General features: G+C 40.4%; 1 protein-coding gene and 1 long non-coding RNA gene across 3 annotated transcripts in view; one reads left to right on the forward strand and one right to left on the reverse strand.

The window, feature by feature from the left end:
* Positions 1–1,039: 1,039 nt before the first annotated feature.
* Positions 1,040–14,990, forward strand: LOC124465466. The gene is made up of 3 exons (XR_006955808.1): positions 1,040–1,050; positions 4,778–4,782; positions 14,904–14,990. It is a non-coding gene; the product is annotated as an uncharacterized LOC124465466 (long non-coding RNA).
* fut10 (fucosyltransferase 10) overlaps positions 9,961–17,749 on the reverse strand; it is a 46,969-nt gene continuing 39,180 nt past the window's right edge. The window contains exons 4-7 of one of the 2 annotated variants that reach the window (XR_006955807.1): positions 11,767–11,848; positions 10,879–11,119; positions 10,419–10,660; positions 9,963–10,221 (exon numbers count right to left, since the gene is read on the reverse strand). The gene's annotated coding sequence lies outside the window, so the exon portion shown is untranslated. Of the gene's footprint in view, positions 10,661–10,878; positions 11,120–11,766; positions 11,849–17,749 lie in introns of both variants that reach the window. The other variant, XR_006955806.1, reaches the window with a different exon arrangement.

Genomic DNA, 17,749 nt, shown 5'->3' on the forward strand with positions numbered 1-17,749 from the left:
TAGCGCAGGGCATATTTAAAGGTCAAGTTAGCCCTCTTAATATACTAAAGAATTTATATTACATTACAGTACAATTCTAGAACTATAATCATTAGCTGTATCACGGGCATGGCACTATCTATAATTCCAGTTATTAATATTTGTGGCAACTTAATCACCAAATGCATCACAGGCATTGTGCCCTAGTAAATATAGCAACGTAAGACTTTATTAAGGATGCATGTATTAAAGTTATGTATTGTGCTTATTAAATGTATGTCTAATGAACTTAGAAGTGTGCTCAGGCTTAAAACATTGTGTCTCACACAGGGTGTGGGAAACAGGCTGTATTTTGTGTGTTATCTCTCCATTTCAGAAGCAACCTTGAAACCGGGCTGAGAGCACCCGAGCAGGTGGGATGCGTAGGGAAGAACAAACTCCTTGATACACGAGAGAACAAGCTCAACCCTTTTTTGATATTTCTGTTTCAATTGCACTGTATAATATATGCTGGGGCAGGGACAGATAGCCAGTTGGACTTCGTGAACCAGCCCGAAACTCTGTTGCGGGTAGGGAAACGTAGACAACCCCAGAGCTCTGTACTTGTTGATTTCCAACTGCTGCATTAAAGCTGATATTATCGGACCTCTGCGACTCCAGACCACTCTTTCTAGAACACATATTTGTGTCATTGATCACCATCATTACATATTGGATTAGACACAGTAAATTTTAATCCTTCAAATGGTGACCCCGACGCTGAAAAGAGGGAGTCCAGAGGGTTCCGGCCCGACCGACAGATCGGGAGAGAGACCCATACACCGGTACGAGGAGGCAGACGTAATCGTCAGACGCGCGTCAACATAAAAAAGGTAAGCAGACACCTGTTAATTCAAAGTACTGCTATTCGGAACTGAGAACCAAATTTAGACGATTACTATGTTTCATCGTACCTAGTCAAACTAACAGTGGTGGGAAATCATACGTGATTTGTGTTTATGAAGAAGGGTCAGAGTCCCTGAATCTGTGTTGATTGTCAAGGGGAGGTTAGAGTCCTCTCCAAGGGTTAGAGTCCCCGAATCTGTGTCTTTGTCAGGGGAGGTTAGAGTCCTCTCCCGGGGTTAGAGTCCCTAAACACTGTCTTTGTCAGGGGAGGTTAGAGTCCTCTCCCGGGCTTAGAGTCCCTAAACACTGTCTCTGTCAGGGGAGGTTAGAGTCCTCTCCCAGGGTTAGAGTCCCTAAACACTGTCTTTTTCAGGGGAGGTTAGAGTCCTCTCCCAGGGTTAGAGTCCCTAAACACTGTCTTTGTCAGGGGAGGTTAGAGTCCTCTCCCAGGGTTAGAGTCCCTAAACACCGTCTTTGTCAGGGGAGGTTAGAGTCCTTTCCCAGGGTTAGAGTCCCTAAACACTGTCTTTGTCAGGGGAGGTTAGAGTCCTCTCCCAGGGTTAGAGTCCCTAAACACTGTCTTTGTCAGGGGAGGTAAGAGTCCTCTCCCAGGTTTAGAGTCCCTAAACACTGTCTTTGTCAGGGGAGGTTAGAGTCCTCTCCAAGGGTTAGAGTCCCTGAACGTGTAATATTTGTGTGGAGTCAGATTGTGTTGAATAAAAATAGAGAGCAGTGTGGTGTGTGTTTTTTCTTTGACCAAGAAGTTAAAGAAATCCGAGGAGAGATGGAGAAAGGTGGGGGCTAAAGTCCCGTTACTTGAGATCTTACAAAGGTGATCCCAGAGGTGATTCTGCATAATTATGTGAGTATTAATGCTGAGAGATGTGTTTGTTTAGGTGAATTCCAAGTTTTGTGGTTAACAAATGCGTAATCAACATTTCTTATAATTCCTAGCCAAAGAGGGAGGTTTTTTGAAGCCTTTCCGACCAGAACTTGTATTTATAAGCGGAGAATATGTGATGTGTGATGGTTTTCAGTAAAAATGCAGAAATTAAACCCCTGGTTTTTAAATTGGTTCTAATTTCACTAGAGTGAAATGAAATGATAGATGGTAAACGCTAAACAGTTGTGTTGTTTAAAGAAAAAAGTTGTGCCAGCACGCGCGGATTGATTGATTGTCGTTTGAGACGCGCGCAGATAGATAGGCCATTGTCTATTTGTGTTGATTCATTGAGTAAAAACTAAGAGTAATTGAGAAAGTGAGAAGAAGTATTACATTCAAGCACATAGTAACCACAAAATATGAAAATGAAATATTTTCATTAGGGATCTATAGGTCCGCAAATGTCAATTCAAGATCCGTGCATTACGCAAGCTGAGGGCAAAGGAGTATTCTATATTACATGCTTTGATAAGACTTTTGAGAAGTTAAGGAGTACGGTTTTGTGTCTTACGGGTTACATTGTTAAATTGCGGGTTTGAAAAAGACAAAGGGAGCATTGTGAGTTATATTTTCTTTTTGTCTAAAGGGCATTGTTTGTCTGACATGATTACAGAGCGTAATACTGACATGAGGGACGTAGGTCTAGGAGCAGTTTTAACCTATCTAAACATGGATTTCATTAAACAAAATTATGATATAGTGTAAAGTTTTTTTTTTTTTTTAAGTTAACATTATTTTATTTTGGTTTGAGGAAATGTGAAAGATTGAGGAAGTGATTAGATGGTTACATAAAAAATCGGTTTAGAGTGGATCATGGAAGGTTATGAAATGAAACGAGAGAATGTTTTACGGATGTAAAGAGATGATTGGTTTAAACATTGATATTTTGAAAAGGAAACTAAGCATATACTTTGAAAGTATACGGGCAAACATTTCAAGTCAAAATAATCAAATCTAGAGTTTTTAAGAGTTTTGATCAGGGTATTAAATGCATTTTGGTAAAAAATGAGAAAGAGAAAATATTTACAATGTATTTTAATTTGGAGTTTAATTTTAATTTGGTTTTAAGTTTTATTTCAGAGTTTTATCAGAGCCTGGCATACTGTTTAGGGTAAATAGTTAGGCTGTGATAATGTTGTATTAATAAATGGTATTAGTGCATGAAGAGGGTTATGATAACATTCAGTTATGAAATCATTTGGGAAGACTCATCAAGTCTGATAAATTGTGGTTATGATGGTTTGAGCTGATTGGCTCGTTTTGAACTGCAGCAAAGCGAGTAATGAAGTTCTACCTATCTGACCTTTGTAGAACTTAACTTTTAAAAGAAAGAAAACCTTTTTTAAAGTGAAAGAAACAATACTAACTGTTGATTTTGTTTAAATAGGGAAACAAAGAAACAGATTGTAAATACTGCTAGGTTATGTAAATTCACAGGGGGAACTTATGTTACTAAGGAATCTGTTTAGTTATGTGCTGATTTGAGCCATGGGATGAATCATGTCTCAAACAGGAGGGATGGAGATAATGAAAGTGTTTATAGCATATGGATTTAAAAACTATTCAAGGAAACTTTAAGATTTTTTTTTTTTTTTGCATACCCTATTTGTGAAAACATGATATGCATGAACTTTATTGAACTAAAGAAATGTGAACGGGAAAATACTGCCTGGTAATTATAGATACAGTATGTTTACTATGTGAATTGAAGTCTTTACCAGTCCTATACCAGATGCATAACACCATTTGAATTGATTTATTGGAGATCATATGTAATACCACAACTTAAACCTTTCACATAGCATGATGAAGAGGCGGATCAAAATGGTTAACTAATTTTATAAAAAATGCTAACTAGGTTCTGATAGATATGTTCTGCTAAATTCTGTTCCAGGTGAAGCAGTAAACCAAAGAGTGGAGGAGTTACACCGGGAGATTAGTTTGACGGTTACATTTTGAATTCAATGTCTTTTTGATCATGTCTTTTATTTTTTTCTATATTACAATTCTAAAAAGCTTGGCTAAAGTTGTATGTACAGTGCCCTCCAAAAGTATTGGAACAGTGAGGCCAATTCCTTTATTTTTGCTGTAGACTGAAAACATTTGGGCTTGACATCAAACGATGAATGTGAAACCAGAGATCAACGTTTCAGCTTTTATTTCCAGGTATTTACATCAGGATCTGATGCACACATTAGAAAATATCGCCTTTTTGTTCGAACCCACCCATTTGTCACGTGAGCAAAAGTATTGGAACATATGACTGACAGGTGTGTTTTGTTGCCCAGGTGTGTCCTATTACATACATTATTCAATCAATAAATACCACTGAATGTCTACACTCAGGTTCAGATTGGGTAAGATAGGTTTTGTCTATGCAGACTGTATTCAGAGGTGAAAACAACATGAAAACCGGAGCGCTGTCTTTGGGTGAAAAACAAGCAATTGTGAGTCTTAGAGAAGATGGAAAATCAATCAGAGCCATTGCAGAAACATTGGCCATAGCCAGTACAACCATTTGGAATGTCCTGAAGAAGAAGAAAACTACTGCTGTACTAAGTAACAGACGTCGAACAGGTAGACCAAGGAAAACATCAGCAGTTGATGACAGAAACATTGCGAGAGCTGTAAAGAAAGACCCTAAAACAACTGTTAGTGAGATCAGCAACAACCTCCAGATGGCAGGAGTGAAGGTATCACTATCTACTGTTCGCAGAAGACTTCATGAACAAAAGTACAAGGGCTACACCAGAAGATGCAAACCACTCATTAGCAAGAAGAATAGGAAGGCCAGGCTGGAATTTGCCAAAAAGTACAGAGATGAACCTCAAAAATTCTGGGACAAAGTTTTATGGACTGATGAGACAAAGATTAACTTTTACCAAAGTGATGGAAAGGCTAAAGTTTGGAGAAAGAAAGGAACTGCTCATGATCCCAAACACACAAGCTCATCTGTGAAACACGGTGGAGGTAATGTCATGGCTTGGGCTTGCATGGCTTCTTCTAGGACGGGCTCATTAATCTTCATTGAGGATGTAACACATGATGGCAGCAGCAAAATGAACTCGGAAGTCTACAGAAACATTTTGTCTGCCAATTTAAGGAAAGATGCAACCAAACTGATTGGCAGAGCCTTCATCATGCAGCAAGATAACGACCCAAAACACACTGCCAAAACAACAAAGGAGTTCATCAGGGGCAAGAAATGGAAGGTATTAGACTGGCCAAGTCAATCTCCAGACTTAAACCCTATAGAGCATGCATTTTACCTGCTTAAGAGGAGACTGAAGGGAGGAACCCCACAAAACAAACAACAACTGAAAGAGGCTGCAGTGAAAGCCTGGGAAAGCATCAAAAAGGAAGAATGCAAAAGTTTGGTGACGTCAATGGGTCACAGACTTGCTGCAGTTATTGAAAGCAAAGGATTTGCAACTAAATATTAAGTCTTATTCACTTAAATATGTTTTAAGTATATCTGTTCCAATACTTTTGCTCACATGACAAATGGGTGGATTCAAACAAAATGTGATATTTTCTTAGTTGTGCATCAGATCCTGATGTAAATACCTGGAAATAAAAGCTGAAACGTTGATCTCTGGTCTCACGTTCATTATTTGATGTCAAGCCCAAATGTTTTCAGTCTACAGCAAAAATAAAGGAATTCGCCTCACTGTTCCAATACTTTTGGAGGGCACTGTATGTGGTGAAGGGGGCCTGAGAGTATGTCTGGGTCTGTCGTGGATACATGGATGTCGAATGTCCACTCTGCGGAGTGACGGTGGGTTTCCCCCTATAACATCATTAGGGTTTTCCCACTGTGTCCAGTGTGTCCTCGCCACTTGGCCATAACGCTGCATAGTCTCATCAGTATTGTTGAATTGTATGTCAACATTGTGTAATCAGTAATGGGATATTTTTTATGTTTGTTGTCACACCCTAAAAGGGTGTGAAAGGAGGGATTTATTTTAACTTAAAAAATATCCACTTTAAATCCTCAATTGGGTTCTTGATTTCAATATCTGTGTTTAATCATTGGTGTCTGACTGTTTGCATCTCATTTGACTCAGTTACTGCTTGATCATGGGAGATAAGGTGATGCTGGGACTGTAACTCTTTTCTGCTTCAGGACGAGTCAGAGTGACGGGTCTGACTACCTTTGGATATACAAACCCTGTTCTAAGGCCCCATTCCCCTGGAGACCCTGTCCCCCCCTTTTTCACTGGATGATCTACCCCTTCCCCTTGCAGACCCTGCCCTATTTGCCCCTATGCCTCATCAGACCTAAGAGTGGTCTGACCCCCCCCCCCCCCCCTTTCTCGTCGAAGACCCTGCCCCAGTGCCCCACCTGCCCCAATACATCATCCGATATTTGGTAAAGCCTGTTGTACATTTATGAACAGGGCCACATTTCATAAAATCTAAATGACTTGTCAAAATAGGCAGAACCAGTACACTGTTATATTACATTTTGGTGGTGAGGGGGAGTGAATTGGAAATGGGAAGTTCCACCTAGTGAACAGTGGTTGTACAGTTCTTGAGATGTCAGTCCTAGATACTAGATAGAACTTTGACAGAGAATTCAAAACAAGAGGGGTCTCCATTGAGGCATCCATCCATTTTACAAGGTGACTACCATTGGAGAGGGCATCACCAGGTATGTGCTCTCTACTGTCATGGAACAACTGCAAAATGGATTCCTTCTTGATGAAGAGAAAAGTATTTCATATTATTGATTTATAGACTATGATTATGTATCTTAAAAATAAATCCACCTAGCCAACAACAATTAAATCTGCTTCTTCTCAGAAATCAAGACCTTGCTCTTTGAAGGACAGAGACCATCTAATTCCATCGACATCTCAAACACTATGAGAAAGTGACTTTTTTGTTGTAGCTGGCCGTATGATTGGGCACTGTTTTTTATACGGTGGCCCACATTTTACCGGTCTAAGCCCCGCTATCATGCACGTACTCTTTGACGTAACCATTGAATAACCATTGAGTTGGTTAGTAGTGAAAAACCGTATATAATTGTATAAAAAACAAGTTACAATTCATCTTCTTTTAAGCAACTAACTTTGTGTGTGTTCATCAAAATTTATTTGCATTTAAATGTTGTTGCTCGACCACATTCTAAATAATGTATTATTAGTTTTAACTTAGCATTGTGTTGTCCTTTATCAGCTGGAAGGACCCACGGAACTTACAGAGGAAGATAAAACTAAAGTTCTCTCTGTGGCACTGCCTTGGGACCTGCCTGGCGTCACAATGGATAACAGGGTCTGGCTGAAAGAGAAAATCCTCCTCCATGCCTTACGTTTTTCTTCTTAGTCATTATACAAATGCCTCATATGTTTAAAGACACGTTTTTGTGGATATCTGAGTACACTTTTGATTTGAGAGTTCAAATCATGTGAAAGGCAGAATAAGATATAAGATAACAATATTGTAATGTAATAAGATGCTTATTACTTAGTGGTCATGGTTAATTATTCCCACGGGTAGACAAAGCATTTTTTTCATTTCATGATGGTCTTAAATGATTAAATAATGATTTAATTAATAATAAAAATATAACTGATAGGGAACAATATATTTTAAATGTGCTTGATTTTCTTTGCTTTTTTTTAAAAGCACCGCCTAAAAGACACCGGTGTTTTGGAGTTCCAGGCCAGACACTGTGCCAGTTCTTTTTCCCAGGGCTATTGACATGGGGGTCGGATGGCTGAGCGGTTAGAGAGTCGGGATATTAATCAGAAGGTTGTTGGTTTGATTCCCGGCCCTGCAAAATGATGTTGTGTCCTTGGGCAAGGCACTTCACCCTACTTGCCTTGGGGGGGAATGTCCCTGTACTTACTGCAAGTCGCTCTGGATAAGAGCGTCTGCTAATGACTGAATGAATGTAAATGACATGGAGACCACAAGTAAGTTCTAGGAAAGCTTGATTGTTAAGAAGGATGTAACTTTACCATGATTTTATCTCTTTTTTTTTAATGATTCTGGACAAGATTGTCTGGCCGCGTGACGAAGACGTGGATGAGGAGGTCCTCACCATTGAGAAGCAGTGCCGAGTTTTACATTTCCTAAGGACATTGTAAAAACAGGTATGACTATTTTAATTTTATTTTAGTAAGCACTAATATTTTGGAGAAAGACTTTTGGACATTGCTCTATATTAAAACTGATGACAGGACTAATATGGGTTCTTTTGTAGGTTCATCAGAGGTCCTGAAGAGCTTGCTGACTTTTTGGACAGGGTGGGATGTTATCTGTTCATCTCTACATGTTGAGATTGTTGACTGTGACCTTCCACAGTCATCACATTCCACAGTTTTTTTTCACTGAAGCTGTCCAGAAATTGTAAGAAGTATGAGGATTTTCACCTGATTGCAAGCATGTCTTTATCCTACTCTGGGTTTGGTCAGTTTTAATGCAAAGCCCTACAGACATACACCACATAATCTCTACAGACATACACCACAGAAGCTTTAGAGACTTACACCACAGAAGCTCTAGAGACATACACCATATGTCCCTATGATCCCCTCCAGACTGGTCTCCAAGCTTGAGGACCTGGGACTAAGCACCTCCCTCTGCAAGTGGATCTCCCACTTCCTGACGGGGAGGCCACAGGTGGTGAGAATCGGTGACCGCACCTCATCCGTACTGATAACCAACACAGGCACCCCCCAGGGCTGTGTGCTCAGCCCTCTCCTGTTCTCCTTGTTCACTCATGACTGTGTGGCAACGCACAGCTCCAACCTACTTGTTAAGTTTGCTGACGACACAACCATCGTAGGCCTCATCTCTGAAAGTGACGAGTCAGCCTACAGAGAGGAGGTTGACACCCTGACATCATGGTGTCAGGTCAATAACCTCTCTCTTAACATCAGCAAGACCAAGGATATGATTGTGGACTGTAGGAGGCGGCAGGAGGAGGAGCATGCACCCCTACTCATCAATGGATCTGGAGTGGAGAAGGTCAGCTGCTTCAAGTTCCTCGGGGTGAACATCAGCAATGACCTCACCTGGTCAGTTCACACAGACAAGGTGGTCAAAGTGGCCCGTAAGCGCCTCGTCTTCCTGAGGAGACTGAAGAAGTTTGGTATGGACTCACTAAGTTTTACAGATGCACTATCGAGAGCATTCTGACTGGTTGTATTACAGTGTGGTATGGGAGCCGCAAGGCCCTACGAAGTGTGGTCCGTTCTGCTGAGTTCATCATCGGCAGGAAGCTCCCAGCCCTACAGGACACCTACCACACACGTTGCCTAAGGAAAGCCGGCAGGATTCTAAGAGACTGTTCCCACCCATCCTTCAGTCTCTTTACCCCGTTGCCTTCTGGCAGGCGTTACCGCAGCATCCGGTCACACACACGCAGACTGGACAACAGTTTCTATCCAAGGGCCATCAGGCTTCTGAATGGACACTGATTTAATGCACACTAGTCACTTATACTCAGTCACTTTCAGCTACTGGTTGCACTATCAGTAACATTGCACTACTGTACCTCGCCACCAGGCTCCTGTATCGTCATTGACTTAGTCACTGATCTGCAAATTTGCACTATTGTACTGTACTCCACTTAGGCTAGAATAGGTTATTGGGTTGAAACAGGTTTTATGTGCATTAGGGTTAGTATGGTGCACTATTGATTGTTATCTGTAATTTAGGAAGTTTTATTATTAGGGTTAGTATAGTCGATTATTTATTGCTATCTGTATATTTAGGAAGTTTCACTTATTTAAGCTCAGCAATAGATGTAAATTATGTTCTGTGTACTTATATGTTATGTTATGCCAGGTGCTTGCGTTGTCTTGTCTTAAGAATTTCAGTGCACAGTCTAACCTTGTGTTGTTCTGTGTACCTGACAAATAAAAGACTTGAACTTGAACATATTCATGTAAGCTTTATGTTTTTTTGAATGAAAGACACATTGAAACTAAAAAAGATAACAATGTTAAATGACTGTGCAGTTTGTTGTTTAAGAGATATTAAAAAGAGATATCAATATTAAAATGTTAAGAGATGAAAGTATGTAAAATAAGTGTTTAAGAAAAATCTTTAAATTCTTTCAACATGGATATAATGTCTGTTTTAAGACCACAAAAACAGATGACTCCAGAACAAAACACAGATGTCTTGAAGTTTGTACATCACATGATGTATGAAAAATGTAATTTTAATGTTGTCAGAAACTGGCTTTTAAACATCACCAATGGTTTCATATAAAAAGGCAACTGTCTCACTGTACACATTCAAGACATTGGAAAATAAAAAGAACCTTGTGGATCTGGTAACCTCTGAACTTCCATCTCAGTCAGTGGCCGTGGAAGCTGAACCTCCGGGACTATGACTCCTTCATTATGGTGACCATATGGACCTCTCCAGTCAGTGCCATACCCTCTTTTAACCTAATGTGAGATTACATATTGAAATATGATGAGCCTTTTAAGTATTCTCTATCCATATACTAAAGCAATGCCAACCACAAAAGTACAACTGTAGTATAATTTAATATAATCTTTGATTGCTGCTTACATTCATTCTTATTTACACATACAATTATTGCAGTTTGAAGTACAACCCTTAAGGGGGTCATGTCCCTCACGTTGATTCTGAGTCCACAGCTGAAGTGGTGACTAATTTCCCTCAGTGCGCAATTGGTGGTGGTTCCAACCATCTTTGAAAAACTGCAGGTGCCTTTGAATTTGGGGAAGAAAGCTCCAATGTAGCGCATGGATGTGAACCTCTTCCTCTAGTTTCAGTAGGCCCTACATTTCAAGGTTGCAGAAAGAAGTGTAGAAAAGGTCCAAAACTCCCCCAAAAACATCTCTCCACAATCTTTCTATCCTGGATGGACAAAGCACAAACAAGAAATAATGCAGAATTGTGTTATTCATAAGATGTATCTCTAAAGTTATCTACATTGACAACACTTCCTATGCAAAAAGACTTAAAATGTTTGTCAAACATTTCATGGAATAAAAAAAGTATTTCTTCCTTTATGATTCATATGTTGATTTGAAGAAGTATGATAATATACAATATTGTTACTAAAACAATTGTACCTCTGGTTGTGGGTACCAGTGAGATGGGAATTCCGATTTTGGCCTCTGGTGGACAATGAAGTGTGCCACTTGAACATTTTCTCCTCCTTTGTCAGACCTAGCTCGTGATGGCACTCCATAGGTGTTGACAGCTTCAAGGAAGCTGCTCATCACTGTTGAGGCCCGGTTGTTTGTGGCGCAGGTAAGGTACACAATTAGATGGCTAAAACCATCAATGCCACCATGAACTACAATTTGCCATCTGTGATAAAAAAAATAAAAGATGGCATTGTGTAGTTCACTTCAAGGTAACATCTAACAGTTAAAAAGTAAAGTTTTTCATATTAAATGGTGTTGCTTCATTAGAGATTTAGATGCAGAGGCAAGCATCTTGCTTCTATGTCACAGCACAAATGAGATTAGTTGCCTGCACATCGTGGTCCAACATCAATTGACACATTTCTGATGTCCATGTTCATTGTTTTGAAAAGTTGAAATAACTGTATGGGTTCATATCAAACATAATGTTGGGAAAACATCCTTAGCATACACTGCTTGTGTGCTTTCACAGGTAACTGCAAATTAAATTATTTTATGATTCTATCTACTTAACTCATTTAATAAACTCATGCATTGTGATGGTATGGAAGGTTTTTATACAATCGTGTTTATGTTGATTCGGGATACCCTGCAAATACGGGGACATTGAGGGACTTGGAGAGATCCTCTAGAATCAAAGGACTGTAGAAATGTATAATTATCAGAGATAATTTTTCAAGGAATTTGAGCAAATGCGAAGAATACAACCCATAGTCTTTCTCCAAAACTTGTAGCCTGCATTCATAATATAGTATTCTACTTACAAAAAGGTATTGAATAAATACTGTTTACCTGAAAAGTCAGCCATACCTTATAAGCTTATGGTTGCCATCTATATGTCACAAACTGTTAAGGGGCTGGCACAAAATATCTTGCGCCTCAACATCTGGAGCTGGAGAAAATAAGAAGACAAACACAATTGCTGCAGTAAATTCTTTATTTGCAACAAGACATTACTGCAATAAATATGCAATATAGCTGCCATTTACAGTACTACCCTAGCTCTGACCCTTCTCTGAGCGCCACTACACATTCTAACTCCTCTCCCTCTGCCTTGTCCCACTCCTCTCCCTTGTCCTGGTTCTTGTCTCCCTTTCCCTTGTGCAGGCATTACTGTATTCTTACTTTCTTGTGTTGCTTTATATTGCTCTTTTTCCACACCAGATCAGCCCAAAAAGGTCCTCTTTAGTGTCTATACCATATGGTCATGCAATTGAAAGAACCTCAACACCTGAGTGTTTCCTAGTTGGGAGTTTACGGAGCCCCTAAAGGGACATGAAAAAACAAATTCTGGTGCGCACGAGAAACTTTCTGGTGCGCACGAGAAACTTTCTGGTGAGCACGAGAAAGTTTCTGGTGCACTCGAGAAACTTTCTGGTGCGCACAAGAAAGTTTCTCGTTACCACGCTTAAGTATCTGGTGGATACCGCATGCACAGAAGCGTGCATTAGATCTGCTGTTTTCATGCGTGGAAATGACTTTTAAGGACATTAAAAGTTTGCTTGAGAGTCGTCACCACTATATTATCTAGAAAGACATTAAAAACGAATTTTGAAGTTGTTGTCTGTTTTGGCGCAAGGGATACACCCGTCTTGACCAGGGGTCTCATTTATAAACGTGGCTGTCTCAACATCACATGGTCCACTATGGGTGCAGGAGGAGGAGATGCCCTGACTGCATGGAATACAGGATAACATAATATGTCCTACCTTTAGATAACTGCAGAACACAGTGTATAACTAAATATATGTATTTAATAATGTGCATGTATCATCATGTCAAAAACTGGAAATACAGTTATAAGCCCCAGTGCAATCGCTGAACTTTACGTCCTCGTTATCATTTCAAACTTTAATACTGTTCATAACGAAACGCTTTTGTTTTCAAATTGTATCTCGACTCGGGGTATCGCTGGCACAGTTGATGGCAGCAGCAATATGCTGCAACTCACACAGTTTTTATTGGTGATCCACCGGCCACCAAATAATGTGGTTTTCGAGCCTCCACCTCGCCTACAAGTAACAGTGTCTGAGAAGATACTTTCTCGCGCGCACCAGAAAGTATCTCGTGCGCACCAGAAAGTTTCTCGCGCGCACCATAAAGTATCTTGTGCGCACCAGATTTGTTTTTTTCTTTCATGTCCCTTTAGGGGCTCCGTAGGAGTCAGATGTGATTTACAGTATTTGCATAACTTCAGCTGTTTCTCAGTAGCAATGGAATACAATACAGGGGATATTTGTGTTTCAAGTCACAATATAAACAGCTGTTCACTTTGACTTAAGCCAATCATTTAGGTTTTGAACATTATGTTATCTGTTTAGCTGACAACGTGAAAGCATTGGTAAATTGGGCAGTAAAATCGATTGTTTTGGTCTTGGTTGAGCTTGAGTGTAAAATAAGTTAAAGCATTTGGTGGAATAAACTCCCCACCTCCATCAGAGACACTAACTGTCTCCCCACCTTCAAGAAAAGGCTCAAGACGCACTTGTTCCGGGAGTAATTTTCATTGCACAAACTAAAAAACATTACTAAATGGTATAATTACGCTGGACTCTTATACTTCTGGCAATAAGATGGCCCAACATCATTTTATAGCCAGTGTTTGGATAACGACGAAGGATTTCACGTACTGCCAAATCCAACTCTTCATTAGCAATGGTGGTAAACAGATCAGACACCCTTAGGAACAAATGACAGGCAAATAAGACTTTTACATCAAACTCTAACTTTTAACTAGCTTAGAGTATTCATGCCATGTTATCATATAACTGACAAAGGCCTGAATAATCAAGTTACTACGTCTCACCACCAGCTTTTAAGTAAGTACAGTACAGTTGCGACACAAACATAGCTGTTAAACCTTAACCCCCCTAAATCATCCTAGTTACACCGGCCTAGTATGCAGTCAGTAGTAAGGGCTTGCTGAATAATGCACTCACCTTATTCCATGATCTGCCATTCGGCAGTGAATTGTTCTTTCAACAACCCCAAAAAGAGTCACAATGTCACAAACTGACACACCGGCTAACAAATAATTCTCCACAGCGTGTAAGGGCAGTACAAGAGAAGGGTGTCCAACTGCTCCGGAGTCGACTTCATGCATCAAAACATTAGTGCTACTAGTAGCTCTAAGTCTATGTTCTACTTCGTCACAAATGTTGAACACAGGATCATCTTCTGTGTCCGTAGATGAAAATAACTGTAACAAATACTCAGACAGAGCCTCAACACGAAAAATTTAAAAATCTGGTGAGGCACTTCCATTTTCAGCAAGATGGAAAGTCCATCTTTGCACTCTGATACTAATCAACCAATGGTTTTAAGGTGACACCGTGACATACATTGATTGACAGCTTACCTCATTAGCTTAAGGACAAGGAAATACAGAAATAAATGTACACAGAAATAGGCCATAAAGTGAACTAGGAAAAAGTGTCTAGAAAGTGATTTTTGTTCCTACACCTGGGGCCGGTTTTTCAAAAGTTTTAATCTGGATCAAACTGATCCAGATTTGGAAATCTCTTTTTCTGCTATCCAGGATCACGTAATCCATCTGATTTTTATGATGGTTTTTCAAAGCAATGTGGGATTGGATTACTCTGATCTGGATTCTAACTTTTCAGGATTACCAAATATGGATTACCTGTGGTCCAAATGGGACTATCACCATTTAGCTATGTAAAGAACAACAGGTAGAATAGTGTGGGGTCACTCCAATATGCTTTATTTGAACAGAAAGTAGGACTGCAACAGCAAACAAACATATAAACATCCCCCCTCCATTGTCCATGTCTTGGAAACAGGCAGTCCACTCATACATGGGTGTGGAAAAATCAGCTGTTTGTGATGTTCTGAAAAGTTTAAACTGCATTGGCCAGCCTGATTAATGAATATGTCAAATCATCATAACATTTTAGATTTACTTACTGTGACAGTATGGGTTATAGTAATATGGGTTTCTGCAGCAGACGTTCTATGGTAATAGTCAGTAGTCAAGAGATATGTATGATGAACATCATGGATTAAGATACCTAAACTTGGGTATAATCCTAATTAAAGGTTTTGCAGTCCTAGACTCCTAGTTCTAGACTGCAAATCGCTTTCAAGCAAGATCCTTTATTTTATGTCACCCCCAAAATCCCACAGAGATTTACCCTCATGGGCCTTCTACCAGATCATCCAGGCCAAGCAGAATTTTTTTTCTTTTGGGGAATATGCACAATATTTTTGGAGCAATCAACTGCACCCATGTGCACATACAAGCACCTCATGAGAATGAGTGGGAGTTTGTAAACCGAAAGGGGAGACACAGCATCAATGTTCAACTTGTGGGCAACGCTGAGCTCTTCATCACAAACTGCATTGTGAAGTGGCCTGGGTCTGTCCATGATGCGCGCATCCTGAGGGAGAGCGCTCTGTATAGAGAGCTCCAAACCAACCGACCAAATGGTATCATATTGGGGGCTGATGACCCCTTTTCTGGCTGCACACACACCTGAGCAGGCACGCTTCAACACTGCTCATTGCAAAACAAGATGCACCATTGAGCGTTCTGAAGAGGCGCTTTGCATGCCTTAACTACTTGAGAGTGGAACCACAGAAAGCATGCAACATAATACTTGCTTGCATTGTATTACTCAACATCGCGACCAGGTGCAAAGTCCCTCTGTGATGACGTCCCTGAGCCCATTGGAGACACTATTTTTGATAAGTCCATGACTGATGATTGTGTCAGTGTGGTTAATGTTTGATAAACAAAGGCAGAATTTATTATTTGAGTTCAATATTGACAGCTGTTTGGGGGATTATTTTATGGGCCGAAATATTTATAATTTGCTGTACTGAAAGGATGCTAGCCTACATAGCCTACCTACTTTATGTACTTCCTGTTGAACAATTCAAGTGAAATTGATAAATAAATATAAATACTGTAAAATGCATGATATAATTGTTGTATTATTTAACTAACCAAGTTTAGTTACCTGATATCCTCCATGAATCCACCCTCCTGCTGGGATCAATTTAATCCTGATTTTTGGGATCAAAATTATCCCGATCCTACCAAAAAGTTTTGAAAAACCCAAACTCAAGGTTTGATCTGGATCAACAACAAGATTAGATTACGTGATCCAATCCAATTTCTGAATCCTTTTTTTCTTTTGAAATACCCATTTTCAAGATTTGATCCAATCCGATAGCCGTAATACGATCAGATTACTTTTGAAAACCTGGCCCCTGGGCACTACTTTTTAAATTGATTTTTGCATAGACAACACCCTTATGGACTTTATGTTAAAAGTTATCCGCAAAATATCCTGCAGTTTTTTGTCACAATCCATAAATGTATATGATTGTACATTTAAAGAAACGAAATTCTTATGCTGCTGGTTTTGCTTGTAACTTTATTTTTATTCATTTTAGCAACACAAAATAGTTCTCAAACTGTCATTTATACATGGACCTAAACATTTGAGACAGGTATTGGTGCATTTGTACTGTACTCCACTTAGGTTAGAATAGGTTATAGGCATGGACGGATTAAGAAACCATGGGCCCCTGGGCCTGGATGTGTCAAGGGCCCCCCCTCACCGCAAAAAAACCCCAAACATTTCTCTTGGCAAAACAATATTTTTTTTTTTTTCAGGAATAATATTGATATTGTTGTTTAAAAACGCAAAAGTACTCGAGTAATCAACAAAATAAACAACGTTTATATTACAAAAATATTTGATAGTTGTAACCATAGACTAGAGTGTACATTTGTAGCCCACACAACCCTCTCTCTTTCTTGAAAAATTACCATCATAGGCTTAACAATATTATATTAATTAAACTTTTCTCTACCTTCTCCACCCTTCTTAACCCACCTCCCCCACCCCCTCCCTCCACCCTGACAGCAGACGACTTCTCCTCTTTCTTTGAGAAAAAAGTCGCCGACATTAGCAGTCGGTTCCCTAAACCCACCCTTCCTACCCCCTCACCCTCCATTTCTGACCCAACTAAATGTCTAAACTCCTTCTCTCCCCTGTCCGAGGCAGAGCTCTCTGACCTCATTCTCTCTCATCGCCCCACCTCCTGTCCCCTTGATCCTGTCCCCTCCCCTCTCTTTCAAACCATCTCCCCCTCTATCATAACTTTTCTGCTCCATGTTCTAAACTCCTCTCTTACCTCTGGCACCTTCCCCTCTGCCTTCAAACAGGCCAGAGTTACCCCTTTACTCAAAAAACCCTCCCTTAACCCTGCCGTCCTCCAGAACTACAGACCGGTATCATTGTTGCCCTTCTTTTCTAAAACAATTGAACGTGCTGTATCTAACCAACTGTCTAACTTCCTTTCTCAGAACAAACTGCTCGACCCCAACCAATCGGGCTTCAAGACCGGCCACTCCACAGAGACTGCCCTCCTTTCAGTCACCACTGCCCTCCAGTCTGCCAGAGCGGCTTCCAGGTCATCCGTCATCATTCTGCTGGACCTTTCTGCGGCGTTTGATACGGTTAACCACCAGATCCTGCTCTCCACACTTTCTGAGATGGGCATCACTGGCACTGCACTCCAGTGGATCTCATCGTACCTGTCGGGAAGATCCTACCAGGTCTCCTGGGGAGGCAAACTGTCAGGCCCTCGCCAGCTCTCCACTGGTGTCCCACAGGGCTCCGTCCTTGGTCCCCTCCTCTTCTCTCTGTACACCACCTCACTTGGACCAATCATCACCTCCCATGGCTTCTCCTACCACTGCTACGCTGACGACACGCAGCTGTACCTGTCATTCCCTCCGACCGATCCGGGGATCTCG

Source organism: Hypomesus transpacificus, unplaced genomic scaffold (assembly GCF_021917145.1).
Source record: "Hypomesus transpacificus isolate Combined female unplaced genomic scaffold, fHypTra1 scaffold_51, whole genome shotgun sequence".
In the NCBI taxonomy this organism is placed as follows: domain Eukaryota; kingdom Metazoa; phylum Chordata; class Actinopteri; order Osmeriformes; family Osmeridae; genus Hypomesus; species Hypomesus transpacificus.